Source organism: Pan paniscus, chromosome 3 (assembly GCF_029289425.2).
Source record: "Pan paniscus chromosome 3, NHGRI_mPanPan1-v2.0_pri, whole genome shotgun sequence".
Lineage (NCBI taxonomy): Eukaryota > Metazoa > Chordata > Mammalia > Primates > Hominidae > Pan > Pan paniscus.
This window is the reverse complement of record NC_073252.2, coordinates 90,932,625-90,948,911: the sequence shown is the minus strand read 5'-3', so window position 1 is coordinate 90,948,911 and position 16,287 is coordinate 90,932,625. Positions and strand designations below refer to the sequence as shown.

General features: G+C 36.3%; 1 protein-coding gene across 5 annotated transcripts in view; it reads right to left on the bottom strand.

The window, feature by feature from the left end:
* Window positions 1-16,287, bottom strand: part of GRID2 (glutamate ionotropic receptor delta type subunit 2) — a 1,507,251-nt gene that overhangs the window by 887,245 nt on the left and 603,719 nt on the right. The window lies entirely within an intron of this gene.

Sequence of the window (16,287 nt, the reverse complement as noted above, 5' to 3'; positions counted from 1 at the left end):
TCCGTTGTGTCTCCTTCCAGTCCATTATTCTTCCCCCAAGTAAGCCCTATTCTAACGTCTAACAGCATAGATTAGTTCTGCCATTTCCGATGTTTTGAATGAAATCAAAAAATAAGCATCGCTTTGTTTCTGGCTTCTTTCATTCAGCATGACGTTTGTGAGATTCATCCATCTTTTGTATAGTGGTGATTCATTTTCATTGATTTGCAGTATTTCACTAAGTGGTTATTATATAATTTATATATTTATCCTCCTGTTGATGTATACTTGAGTTGTTTTTAGATTTTGGACTATTACATAGTGAGTTTCTTCTTAGAAATATTCTTATGTTTTTGTAATTTCATATTAAAACCATATTTGAATTGACAACCAGTTCAGAGCAGTTCATTTTTACATTAAATGAGCCTAAAAGTTAAGTGTCAGTTTCTCGGGGGGTGGAGAGATGGCTGAATAGGAACAGCACCAGTCTACAGCTCCCAGCATGAGCGACACAGAGGATGGGTGATTTCTGCATTTCCAACTGAGGTACTGGGTTCATCTCACTGGGGATTGTTGGACAGTGGGTGCAGGACAGAGGGTGCAGTGCACCAAACATGAGCCGAAGCAGGGTGAGTCATTGCCTCACCAGGGAAGCGCAAGGGGTCAGGGAATTACCTTTCCTAGTCAAAGAAAGGGGTGACAGATGGCACCTGGAAAATTGGGTCACTCCCATCGTAATACTGTGCTTTTCCAACTGTCTTAGCAAGCGGCACACCACGAGATTATATCCCACACCTGGCTCAGAGGGTACTACACCCACGGAGCCTCACTCACTGCTAGCACAGCAGTCTGAGATCAAACTGCAAGGCAGCAGCAAGGCTGAGGGAGGGGCTCCCACAATTGCCCAGGCTTGAGTAGGTAAACAAAGTGGCCAGGAAGCTTGAACTGGGTGGAGCCCACCGCAGCTCAAGGAGGCCTGCATGCCTCTGTAGACTCCACCTCTGGGGGCAGGGCATAGCCATACAAAAGGCAGCAGAAAACTCTGCAGACTTAAATGTACCTGTATGACAGCTTTGAAGAGAGTAGTGGTTCTCCCAGCACGCAGTTGGAGATCTGAGAACACACAGACTGCCTCCTCAAGTGGGTCCCTGACCCCTGAGTAGCCTAACTGGGTGGCATTCCCCAGTAGGGGCAGATTGACACCTCACACGGCCAGGTACTCCTCTGAGACAAAACTTCCAGAGGAACAATCAGGCAGCAACATTTGCTGTTCACCAACAGCCGCTGTTCTGCAGCCTCCATTGCTGATACTCAGGCAAACAGGGTCTGGAGTGGACCTCCAGCAAACTCCAACAGACCTGCAGCTGAGGGTCCTGACTGTTAAAAGGAAAACTAACAAACAGAAAGGACTTCCACACCAAAATCCCATCTGTATGTCACCATCATCAAAGACCAAAGGTAGATAAAACCACAAAGATGAGGAAAAAACAGAGCAGAAAAACTGGAAACTCTAAAAATCAGAGCGCCTCTCCTCCTTCAAAGGAATATAGCTCCTCACCAGCAATGGAACAAAGGTGGATGGAGAATGACTTTGACGAGTTGAGAGAAGAACGCTTCAGACGATCAAACTACTCTGCACTAAAGGAGGAAGTTCGAACCCACGGTAAAGAAGTTAAAAACCTTAAAAAAAACTTAGACAAATGGCTAACTAGAATAACCAATGCAGAGAAGTCCCTAAAGGACCTGATGAAGCTGAAAACCACGGCATGAGAACTACATGATGAATGTACAAGCCTCAGTAGCCGACGCGATCAACTGGAAGAAAGGGTATCAGTGATGAAAGATGAAATGAATGAAATGAAGCTAAAAGAGAAGTTTAGAGAAAAAAGAATAAAAAGAAACGAACAAAGCCTCCAAGAAATATGGGACTATGTGAAAAGACCAAATCTACGTCTGATTGGTGTACCTGAAAGTGATGGGGAGAATGGAACCAAGTTGGAAAACACTCTGCAGGATATTATCCAGGAGAACTTCCCCAATCTAGCAAGGCAGACCAACATTCAAATTTAGGAAATACAGAGAACACCACAAAGATAATCCTCGAGAAGAGCAACTCCAAGACACATAATTGTCAGATTCACCAAAATTAAAATGAAGGAAAAAATGTTAAGGGTAGCCAGAGAGAAAGGTTGAGTTACCCACAAAGGGAAGCCCATCAGAATAACAGCTGAACTCTCCGCAGACACTCTACAAGCCAGAAGAGAGTGGGGGCCAATATTCAACATTCTTAAAGAAAAGAATTTTCAACCCAGAATTTCATATCCAGCCAAACTAAGCCTCATAAGTGAACAAGAAATAAAATCCTTTACAGACAAGCAAATGCTGAGAGATTTTGTCAACACCAGGCCTGCCCTAAAAGAGCTCCTGAAGGAAGCACTAAACATAGAAAGTGACTGGTACCAGCCACTGCAAAAACATGCCAAATTGTAAAGACCATCGAGGCTAGCAAGAAACTGCATCAACTAATGAGCAAAATAACCAGCTAACATCATAATGACAGGATCAAATTCACACATAACAATATGAATTTTAAATGTAAATGGGATAAATGCTCCAATTAAAAGACACAGTCTGGCAAATTGGATAAAGAGTCAAGACCCATCAGTGTGCTGTATTCAGGAAACCTATCTCACGTGCAGAGATACACACAGGCTCAAAATAAAGGGATGGAGGAAGATCTACCAAGCAAATGGAAAACAAAAGAAGGCAAGGGTTGCAGTCCTAGTCTCTGATAAAACAGACTTTAAACCAACAAAGATCAAAAGAGACAAAGAAGGCCATTATATAATGGTAAAGGGATCAATTCAACAAGAAGAGCTAACTATCCTAAATACATATGCACCCAATACAGGAGCACCCAGATTCATAAAGCAAGTCCTTAGAGACCTACAAAGAGACTTACACTCCCACACAATAATAACGGAAGACTTTAACACCCCACTGTCAACATTAGACAGATCAATGAGACAGAAAGTTAACAAGGACATCGAATTGAACTCAGCTCTCCACCAAGCAGACCTAATACACATCTACAGAACTCTCCACCCCAAATCAACAGAATATACATTCTTCTCAGCACCACACCACACCTATTCCAAAATTGACCACATAGTTGGAAGTAAAGCACTCCTCAGCAAATGTAACAGAACAGAAATTATAACAAACTGTCTCTCAGACCACAGTGCAATCAAACTAGAACTCAGGATTAAGAATCTCACTCAAAACCGCTCAACTACATGGAAATTGAACAACCTGCTCCTGAATGACTACTGAGTACATAACAAAATGAAGGCAGAAATAAAGATGTTCTTTGAAACCAACGAGAACAAAGACACAACATACCACAATCTCTGGGACACATTCAAAGCAGTGTGTAGAGGGAAATGTATAGCACTAAATGCCCACTAGAGAAAGCAGGAAAGATCTAAAATTGACACCCTAACATCACAATTAAAAGAACTAGAGAAGCAAGGCAAACACATTCAAAAGTTAGCAGAAGGCAAGAAATAACTAAGATCAGAGCAGAACTGAAGGAAATAGAGACACAAAAAACCCTTCAAAAAATCAATGAATCCAGGAGCTGGTTTTTTGAAATCATAAACAAAATTGATAGACAGCTACCAAGACTAATAAAGAAGAAATGAGAGAAGAATCAAATAGATGCAACAAAAAATGATAAAGGGGATATCACCACTGATCCCAAAGAAATACAAACCACCATCAGAGAATAGTATAAACACCTCTACACAAATAAACTAGAAAATCTAGAAAAAATGGATAAATTCCTCAACACATACACTCTTCCAAGACTAAACCAGGAAGAAGTTGAATCTCTGAATAGGCCAATAACAGGATCTGAAATTGAGGCAATAATTAATAGCTTACTAACCAAAAAAAGTCCAGGACCAGAGGGATTCACAGCCAAATTCTACCAGAGGTACAAGGAGGAACTGGTACCATTCCTTCTGAAACTATTCCAATCAACAGAAAAAGAGGTAATCTTCCCTAACTCATTTTATGAGGCCAGCATCATCCTGATACCAAAGCCTGGCACAGACACAACAATAAAAGAGAATATTAGACCAATATCCCTCATGAACATCAATGCAAAAATCCTCAATAAAATACTGGCAAACCGAATCCAGCAGCACATCAAAAAGCTTATCCGCCATGATCCAGTGGGCTTCATCCCTGGGATGCAAGGCTGGTTCAATATACACAAATCAGTAAATGTAATCCAGCATATAAGCAGAACCAACGACAAAAACCACATGATTATCTCAATAGATGCAGAAAAGGCCTTTGACAAAATTCAACAACCCTTCATGCTAAAAACTCTCAATAAATTCGGTATTGATGGGATATATCTCAAAATAATAAGAGCTATCTATGACAAACCCACAGCCAATATCATACTGAATGGGCAAAAACTGGAAGCATTCCCTTTGAAAACTGGTACAAGAGAGGGATGCCCTCTTTCACCACTCCTATTCAACATAGTGTTGGAAGTTCTGGCCAGGGCAATCAGGTAGGAGAAGGAAATAAAGGGTATTCAATTAGGAAAAGAGGAAGTCAAATTGTCCCTGTTTGCAGATGACATGATTGTATATCTAGAAAATCCCATCGTCTCAGCCCAATATATCCTTAAGCTGATAGGCAACCTCATCAAAGTCTCAGGATGCAAAATCAATGTGCAAAAATAACAATCATTCTTATACACCAATAACAGACAAACAGAGAGCCAAATCATGAATGAACTCCCACTCACAATTGCTTCAAAGAGAATAAAATACCTAGGAATCCAACTTACAAGGTATGTGAAGGACCTCTTCAACGAGAACTACAAACCAGTGCTCAACGAAATAAAAGAGGATACAAACAAATGGAAGAACATTCCATGCTCATGGGTAGGAAGAATCAATATTGTGAAAATGACCATACTGCCCAAGGTAATTTATAGATTCAATGCCATCCCCATTAAGCTACCAATGACTTTCTTCACAGAATTGGAAAAAAACTACTTTAAGGTTCACATGGAACCAAAAAAGAGCCTGAATTGCCATGTCAATCCTAAGCCAAAAGAACAAAGCTGGAGGCATCACGCTACCTGACTTCAAACTATACTACAAGGGTGCAGTAACCAAAACAGCATGGTACTGGTACCAAAACAGAGATAAACACCAATGGAACAGAAGAGAGTCCTCAGAAATAATGCCGCATATCTACAACTATCTGATCTTTGACAAAAACAAGAAAGAGGAAAGGATTCCCTATTTATAAATGATGCTGGGAAAACTGGCTAGCCATATGTAGAAAGCTCAAAATGGATCCCTTCCTTACATCTTATACAAAAATTAATTCAAGATCGATTAAAGACTTAAATGTTAGACCTAAAACCAGAAAAACCCTAGACAAAAACCTACGCAATACCATTCAGGACACAGACATGGGCAAGGACTTCATGTCTAAAACACCAAAAGCAATGGCAACAAAAGCCAAAATTGACAAATGGGATCTAATTAAACTAAAGGGCTTCTGCACAGCAAAAGAAACTACCATCAGAGTTAACAGGCAACCTACAGAATGGGAGAAAATTTTTGCAATCTACTCATCTGACAAAGGGCTAATATCCAGAATCTACAATGAACTCAAACAAATTTACAAGAAAAAAACAAACAACCCCATCACCAAGTGGGCGAAGCATATGAACAGACACTTCTCAAAAGAAGACATTTATGCCGCCAAAAGACACATGAAAAAATGCTCATCATCACTGGTCATCAGAGAAATGCAAATCAAAACCACGATGAGATACCATCTCACACCAGTTAGAATGGCAATCATTAAAATGTCAGGAAACAACAGGTGCTGGAGAGGATGTGGAGAAATAGGAACACTTTTACACTGTTGGTGGGACTGTAAACTAGTTCAACCATTGTGGAAGTCAGTGTGGCGATTCTTCAGGGATCTAGAACTAGAATTACCATTTGACCCAGCCATCCCATTACTGGGTATATACCCAAAGGATTATAAATTATGCTGCTATAAAGACACACACACACCTATGTTTATTGCGGCACTATTCACAACAGCAAAACTTGGAACCAACCCAAATGTCCAACAATGATAGACTGGATTATGAAAATGTGGCACATATACACCATGGAATACTATGCAGCTATAAAAAATGATGAGTTCATATCCTTTGTAGGGACATGGATGAAGCTGGAAACCACCATTCTCAGCAAACTATCACAAGGACAAAAAACCAAACACCACATGTTCTCACTCATAGGTGGGAATTGAACAATGAGAACACATGGACACAGGAAGGGGAACATCACACACGAGGGCCTGTTGTGGGGTGGGGGCTGGGGGGAGGCATAGCATTAGGAGATATACCTAATGTTAAATGACGAGTTAATGGGTTCAGCACACCAACATGGCACATGTATACATATGTAACTAACCTTTAAGTTGTGCACATATACCCTAAATCTTAAAGTATAATTTAAAAAAAGTGTCAGTTTCTCTAAAAATACAGAGACAATGGTAGTTTTCTAGCTTCAAAATAATAAATTGGGATAACTGGCTAGCCATATGCAGAATATTGAAACTGGAACCCTTCCTTATACCATGTATAAAAATTAACTCATTATGTATTAAAGTCTTAAATGTAAAACACAACACTATAAACACCCTTAAAGACAACTTAGGCAATACCATTTAGGACATAGGCACAGGCAAAAATTTCATGACAAAGACACCAAAAGCAGTTGCAACAAAAGCTAAAATTGACAAATGGGATCTAATTACACTAAAGAGTTTACGCATCGCAAAGAAAACTATTAAGAGAGTGAGCAAATAAGTTATAGAATGGGAGAAAATATTTGCAAAGTATGCATCTGATAAAGGTCTAATATCCAGCATCTATAAGAAACTTAAACAAAGTTACCAAAAATAAAAACAAATAACCCCATTAAAAATTGGGCAAAGGACATAAACAGATATGTTTCATAAGAAGACATACATGTGGCCAACAATCATATGAAAAAACGCTGAACATCACTGATCATTAGAGAAATGCAAATCAAAACCAGAATGAGATACCATCTCACACCAGACAGAATGGCTACTATTAAAAAGTCAAAAATAACAGATGCTGGCCACGCTATGCGGTAAAGGAACACTTATACATTGTAGGTGGGAGTGTAAATTACTTCCACTGTTATGGAAAAGAGTAGTGGGGTGATCCCTCAAAAATCTAAAAGCAGAAATAACATTTGGCCCAGCAATCCCATTACTGGGTACTACCCTGATATGGTTAGGCTTTGTGTTCTCACCCAAAACCTCATCTTGAATTGCAATTCCCATAATCCCCAAAGTACAATTTTAAAATTCATATTGTAAAGCTAATAGTATTTTCACAAAATAAGTACACTAGCATAGCCAGCACCTAGATGAAAAACCAGAACATTTGACCATCCTTGAGGCTCTTTGTGCCTTCCAGTCATTATACTTGCCCCAAGTAAGCCCTATTCTAATGTCTAACAGCATAGACATCTAGATGTTTTGAAAAAACAAAAATGGTAGAACTAATCTATGCTGTTAGGCATTAGAATAAGGCTAATAGGACATAATCCCCATGTGTCAAGGGAGAGACCAAGTGAAGATAATTGAACAATGGGGGCGGTTTCCCCCTTGCTGTTCTCATTATTCTGAGTAAGTTCTCATGAGATCTGACGGTTTAATAAGGGACTCTTCCCCCTTCGCTCAGCACTACTCCTTCCTGCCACCTTGCAAAGAGGTGCCTTGCTTCCCCTTCAACTTCGGCCATGATTGTAAGTTTCATGGGGACTCTTCAGCCATGCTGGACTGTGAGTCAATTGAATCTGTTTCCTTTATATTACCCAGTCTGGGGAAGTTCTTTATAGCAACATGAAGATAGACTAATACATATGCAAAGGAATATAAATCATTCTATTTTAAAGACACATGTACACATATTCATAGCAGCACTACTTATAATAGCAAAGACATAGAATCAACACAAATACCCATCAATGATAGACTGGATTTAAAAAAATGTAGTTCAGATATACCATAGAATACTATGCAGCCATAAAAAAAGAATGAGACCGTGTCTTTTGCAAGAACATGGATAAGCTGGAGGCAATTATCCTTAGCAAACTAATATAGGAACAGAAAATCAAATAGTGCATGTTCACACTTACAAGTGGGAACTAAATGATAAGAACACACAAACACATACAGGGGAACAACATACACTAGGGCCTATCAGAATGCGGTGGGTGGGAGAAGGGAGAGGATCAGGAAAAGTAACTAATGATTACTAGGCTTAATACCAGGGTGATGAAATAATCTGTACAACAGTCCCCCATGACACAAGTTTACCTATGTAACAAACCTGCACTTACACTCCAAACCAGAAATAAAAGTAAAAAAATTATATTTCCAAAGATTAGAGAAATAATATTTGAAGAACATAGATATATGTTTCTTTTAAAGTGTTAAAAACATAGTATAAGAGGGAAATTTACACTTTTATAAAGTCTGCATATAGCTAAGGAAATAATTACCAAGCATTTTACCCAATAGACTATTGAGTAAAAATGTCCATGCACAATCTAATGCATGACTGTTTAACATTGGGGAAAATATGTTTACATTTTATCTCTTTATACATTATTAAATATGTACAATTGTTTAATGCAAAGTGGATAGAAAATACAACACATATTTGGATGCTAAAATAAACCAAAGATCAATTTGCAAATGTTAATTCATTGTTGTTTTAATAAAACTAATGTAATTCACATGTATATTAACTACAATATATTTTGGACCAAACCATTTCTGCTTTTCAAACACTGTTCGAATGCAGTATGCTATGAATGACTAGCAGACTTGCTAATTATAATTTTTAAAATAATTCTGTACTTACAAGTAGAACGTACTATCCACTTCTAATGAATGTTTGAAAAAATAGTAGTCATTTTTTGTGAGGGAAGAGGAATTTCCTTTTATAGAATTTGAGTCGTTTCACTTTATTTATTGTCTCTGGTATATTGAGTGACTTTTAGTGAAACGTTTCTTCGTTTTATACTTCTTTTTTGTTAACATACAGACAATTTTCTCTCTCAACCAGTAAGTTATTCATTATTCAATAAAAATCTACTATATTTTCTAAAGCTAGTCAAATGCTACAGTATAATCTTGGTTTTCAAGTGCTGCAGTTTTGCTAGTGATTAGATGCCCATATACAGTCTAATTACAAAAGAAAATAACATTTATGAAAATGAGCTTCAGCTAGGACAAGTTCATGCAGGAAATTGGTCTCTTGAAGAATGAAAGTGAAATATAAAAGAGAGGGAGTTCAGATAAAAGTTATATTTAGGATAATCTTGAAAGACATGTGTGCCTTGCGAATGCATAGATGGAGATCTGGAAAAAATGTAGGTTGTTATCAGACAAAAACGTAACAATAATAATAATAGTTAGTGCCCAGAATAGCAATAAAACACAAGTTTTCTAATTGTCGTATTTCACTATTCCCCTCCTTATACTAGGAAGGTAAACTTTCCAAGTTATTTTCCAGATGATTCTTTCACAGAACCAAGGTGAGGAGACAAAGTAGCAAATGTCTGTAATATATTTCAAACTTGATATTCACAAAACTTTTATCATGAAAAACCAAACATTTTTTCATACATACTCAGAAGTTTTATGAGAAGTACAGAAATTTTAAAGTCAAGATTCATATTTTCATTTATTTTATTAATATTGATGATTATTCACCATCAAAATATAATCTTAAACCACAAAGTTATCCTCTTTAATAAATCAAAATTAGGATCAATACTCTACTTGTATATAAGGAAGTAAAACAAATCTTCTATACTTTTATAGAAGTTTCTATTCTAGGTTCCAAATTGGTGTCATGGATAAGATACAATGTATTTATTGATGTCATGGGTAAATTACAACTCATCTGTGGTTCCCACCAAGTTATGTGTAAACATATGTGTAAATGTGTATTTATGCACTTTTTTTTGGAACCACTGCTTTTATAAAAGTCTCAAACTTTAAGAAATCATAGTTGTATATTCACAATTCTTAAAGAGTTTGTTTTCAACATCTCTATAACTCATTGCCTCTACAATTAAATAATATCACAAAATTTAAATACCACTCAACAAATGTATCAATTTTTAAAAATCAGAATAATGTTAAAACATTTCATATTAAAGTACTTCTTGAAACTCTATTGACATAAGTGTTTTTTGCTGATTTGTACCTGGTAATGACTATAATAACATCTTTCTTTATATATATTACGGAATAAGGTATCTTTTAAATGATAAACTTTTTTCTTCTGTACATATCAAAACACTACCTATGTAACTAAAATGCATAACAATTACCATCAGGAGGTATGGAAAATACAGTTTACAAATGGTGTGTTGCAGCTAAGGTTCCAAAATGCTACCTATCTCTAATGTAATACCTTAGTGTCTCTCTTGCTTACAAGATCTATTTTTCACTTTCAGACTTGAGGGCACATGTGTTTAGCTTCTTGACCTTTTTGCTGCTGAACAGATGAACATCATGTGTAGTATATCCTTCTCTTTTACGAAGTTAAAAGCTCATATATCCTTGTAGAAATGTAAAAATTGTTTTATTTTACTTTGGAAAACCTAAGAAGACTGAAATATAATATCCTGTATAGATTAAATAAAACTTCTTCAAGAAAGTGTTTTGTCTTCAGCAATAATATAGTAAAGTACATGACAGACATGAAAACATAAAAATAGTATCTTCTATTATTTATGAAAAAATTCTTATCATTCCCCAAATATAAAATATGGGCCAATAACATGCTGATAAACTAGGCATCTTTATGTCCAAATTATTATTAAGCCATAAACAGGAAAAACTGGAAGCCTGTGTTGACTATATTTTGTTATCTCTAATACTATTTGTGATAACCCTTAAGAATTAATACCACGAGGGATTTATTGTTGCTGCACATTTTTATCCTAAATTCACATGAACTAGGAAAAAATTGTTCTTGTAAAAAAAAAAGGTATTTCTTTGCCAATACTTGTAAGCAAGTCTCTATTTATTGCTTAAGGTTATTTGATTTAGAGATGCAGTTCTGTATTAAGGTGGTACATTTAAAAAAGAAAACCATAGATGGAACATATTATTTCCACAATATATTTCCTTCATGACACACCAGCAATTGTTTTGTGGTCCTAAAATCCCTGTATAAATTTGTTTTGTTAAAAAAAAAGATTTGCACAAATGACATAGTATTTGTTTTATCATGGCAGTCCAACAATACAGCATACGCATGGTAAGAATACTACTTCAGCAACTGTTATACCTAACTACTTGCAGAAATAAATATCCACTATGTGTTGCCCACTTTAAGTGTTTTTGTTACACAGGTAAGTTGTCCTTCAGAAAAGTGGTGACAATTTATATTATAAATGCCCCTCTAAATTCTTCACAATGAAAAGGTAAGTAGAACACTTTAATGTCAATACCTGTATGAAATGTATGGTCCTTTTGAAAATATACCATTTTTATTACAAATGAATACTAAATACAATAATTTGCATTTTAATTAAAGTTGCTTTTCAATCCTTTCCAAAAAACAATAAATGAATACTTCATCTAGTTAGCACTGTTCGGCACATGGTGGGCAGTTAAAAATTACTTACTATGTGGATGAATCAATCTAATAATGAAAAAAGAAATAAACAGATACAGTGGAAAACATGAGAAAAATAGTCTCATTATTTGTCCTATTATATACTGATATTCAAGGTGCAGTATTTGTACTCTATTCAAACTATATCAACTGTATCAGAAACTAGTATAACAAATATTCATAAAACATATGGAGTTGGTCCTCCATATCCATGGGTTCCATATCCATGAATTCATAGATGGAAAATATTTTTTTAATTGTGTTTGTACTGAACATGTACAGACTTTTTCTTGTCATTATTCCCTAAATCATACATTATGACAGCTATTCACATGGTACCAACATTGTATTAAGTATTATAAGTGAGCTAGAGATGATTTAAAGTATACAGGAGTATATGCATAGGTTATATGCAAGTGCCACACCATTTTATATCAGGGACTCAAGCTTCTGTAAATTTTGGTGTATGAAAGGAGGTCCTAAAACCAGTCCCCCAAGGATACCAAATGGCAGCCACACTCTGAAAAAATAGATTGTACTCAACTTTTGGAAATTCTCATTGTATTTAGCACTACCTTCTCCTTCCTTGACAAAGCCTCAGTACAGTACCTTATCTGTCAACTGCATCATTCAAAGAAATCTTAGTGGCCTACTGTCTCTACAAAAATGTTCTAGAATTATTTTTTAATTCAAATAAAATCATGTAAATCAAATGCTTAATTACCACTATTGGCTCTCTATGGGAAATCTGGAGGTTCTAAATCTCCACAGACATCGTAATCCTATGAAGATCATTACAAATATATGAACTGAAGTAATTGGCACCTCAGATCTGCTCAGCAGGTTCTCTGGGGGATTGGGCTGGAAGTGGTGCAGCAATCTGTAATTGTAAAATCTTCCCAGGTGATTCTGATTAAGTCCTGAGCACTTACTTTTTTTTTTTTTTTCCAAACGATTCCTATAGGGTAAATCCTATTGCTCAATTCTGGTCATCAATGCTCTTCCAAATGAGTATGTCCACATCATCCATCCTATATTATAATGGCTTTAAATTTCTCACCAAACACTGAGTACAGCCTTCATTTTCATACCACCAAGCCTGGAAATCCTTTCCTCCTTTCCTCTCTTTTGGTTAACTCCTGTTTCTCCTAAAATACCACAACTTCTTTAATCAGGACTAATGGAGGACTTCCTTAATTTCTCCTAGGTAAAGTAAATGTCTAAGTCTTCTGTGTTTAGAAGAAATTTGCTTTCTTTTAACAATTCCAACCTCATGTTTATAATTTATTATTTTGTATGCCTTGCTCTTTGGTTAAGCTATGAGTTCCTTAAGGACATAGAGCATGATCTATTGAAATTTTTAACATAAAAAATGCTTTAAAAATAGATGCTTAATTAATGGGTTTTAAAATAACAAAGGCATTAGCAAATAATGTTAAAGTTATCACTATAGACATCCCAACAAGCTCTGAATTCCTGTATAAGACACATTTTTATGCTTTGAATATTAAAATATTAAGGCAATAAAATGGTACATGATGGTGACCAATCATCCAAGTATCCCTGCAACTGAGGAGTTTCCTAGAATGTGGAAATTTCAATCCTGGAATCAGGACAGTGTTAGGCAAACGGGAGTCATTTAAAATTAAAGCCATAATCAGAGGTTTTGCTACTATGTAAAAAATATTTTAGAAGATATATATTAGGTTTGCCTTTTCTCCAGTATTTAAAATATTAATTGATTTCAAATTGAGGGAAGGTGTTTATAATGGAATAGCTACTTAAAAATATGTGAAAAAGTGCTCTTTTATTAGAGATATATAGGAGAGATGGCTATCTAAAAACAAATTTTGGTTTGCTAAAGCATTTCTTGATTAAAAAAAGAAAAAAACTAACGTTATTGCGTGTTGTCACAGTTCTACGATAGTGTAGATTAATTCAACCAGTAAACTTTTTATCTGAATTCTTGTATATATGGCTAGATTAGGACACTAATTACTTAAAAAATAATTCTTTTAAAGATATGATAAGGTATATCACTCTTACCAAGCTCTATTTTGAAAAACAAGTATATAATTTAAAATCTGCCAAACATATTAAAATCAGAATAATTAGTTTTCAAGAAAATTGAACAATTAATGTGAATTTATAATCTTTTAATTACTCAGCAAATTTATTTCTCATATCACTTTCATGACAATGAGCTTCTATTCATAGTCTCATCCATTTTGTTGAAGACAATTGATGAAGATATAAGGACAGCCTCAGAGGTGCCTGACGAATTGAAGGGAAAGTGCAGGTAGCCACTGAAGGATTAAGACAACCTAACAACTCTGTTGACATGCTAAAAGAAAAGTGTGTCTGTTCATAAATATTACAGGTTTTGACAGAAATTTAATTTTCCAAAATAAATTAGAATTTTTTATATAACTATTCTCTTTAAGAATTAATCTATAACATGCTGTTTAGAATCAGATACTATAAAATTTATTTTGAATCTAGCAAAGTGTGCTACCTGTTAGTACTTTTTTTTCATATTTTTTGTTTAGTAATGGCTGCTTTTTTTTTTTTTTTGAGATGGAGCCTTGCTCTGTCGTCCGGACTGGAGTGCAGTGGCACGATGTCGGCTCACTGCAAGCTCCGCCTCCCAGGTTCACGCCAAGTAATGGTCACATTTTTAACGCTAATATTTTTCTAAGAAAGCTCTATCTTGCCTTTCAGTGTCTTTGTGCTACTACAAAATAAGAACGCTAATTTTTACTTCTGTATTTCAGCAGTTATCATAATGTTACTCATAATGTGTACTCAGTGGATGTGTAGAGTAGGAATAATTTATTGTTAAAATAGTTGATGCTATAATTCAATCAATACAATTATACTGAATATTTTACACATAAAAGGAAACTAGTACTTATCTCTGATGAATTACTGTCAATAAAAAACTATTTAAAAAATCAGATTAGGAATGCATCTGATAGACATTAGTCCCTACATTAAGATCTGCATGAGAATAGCTAGTGAATCTCACAATGCTTAGCACTGAGATTTTTATGAAAAACTTACTGTGTTTTTAGATAATAAGGAAAATCAAGTTTTTGTTTTGTTTTGTTTTGTTTGAGATGGAGTTTCCCTCTTGTTGCCCAGGCTGGAGTACAGTGCCATAGTCTCGGCTCACTGCAACCTCTGCTTCCCGGATTCAAGTGATTCTCCTGCCTCAGCCTCCTGAGTAGCTGGGATTATAAGCGCACCCTAACACATCCAGCTAATTTTTGTGTTCCTGTAGAGACAGGGATTCACCATGTTGGTCAGGCTGGTCTCGAACTCCTAACCTCAGGTGATCTGCCCATGTCGGCCTCCCAAAGTGCTTGGATTACAGGTATGAGCCACCGTGCCCAGCTGAAAATTTAAGTTTTTAAAGAAAACATTTTAAGGCCAGGTGTGGGGGCTCATGCCTGTATTCCCAGCACTTTGGGAGGCTGAGGCAGGTGGATCAACTGAGGTCAGGAGTTCAAGACCAGCCTGACAAGCATGGAGAAACCCCGTCTCTACTAAAAATACAAAATTAGCCAGGTGTGGTGGCGCATGCCTGTAATCCCAGCTACTCGGGAGACTGAGGGAGGAGAATTGCTTGAACCTGGAGGTGAAGGTTGAGGTGAGCCGAGATCGCGCCATTGCACTACAGCCTGGGAAACAAGAGCGAATACCCGTCTCAAAAAAAAAATTTAAAACTGTAATGGACTATATGGTTTCTAGGACAGGTAGATAATATTTTAAGAGGTACCAAATACCTACTTATAGAAACAAATGGTCCTTGTCCTCTACAGAGTTGCTGCTAAAGTGAGAGGAGTGCAGGACAGATGAGACAATGAATATGCACACTTAGACTTTACATTAAGACAAGGGAAGAATGAATGTCTGGCTCTTTCTTGTACTTGTCTTAATTTTTTTTAAAAAGTTAAGAAATAAAATGTAAAGAATGATCTGGAATGGAAAAACGGGGCATATACTGGTTGATGATCATGAAGTTTGGCTCATTTAAGGAAGTACTATAAAAACAAATTCAATTAATAAAATACCTTTGTATTCTTATGGAGCAAACAAGAAGAAGTGTGCTACATACAGTACTTAAACTTTTAGGTACCTATGAAACACCTGGGGATCATAAGATGTTGATTCTTGTTGAGTACGTCTGGTGTGGGGCCTCATATTCTGCACTCCTAACAAGCTCCAGAGTGAAGCTATGCTGCTAGTCCAAGGCCAACACTTTGGGTAGTAAACTGTAAAATTGAGATTAATCTAAGTCAAGGAAAAATGAAACACCAGAGGATTTTGTTCTAGGGGAAAAGGCTTAAAGTCCTAGTAGTTATTAATGGAGGTGCCTGTAGTCCCAGCTACTTGTGTGGCTGAGGCAGGAGAATCGCTTGAACCCAGGAGGTGGAGGTTGCAGTGAGCCAAGATCACACCACTGCACTCCAGCCTGGGTGACAGAGTGAGACTCTGCCTCTAAA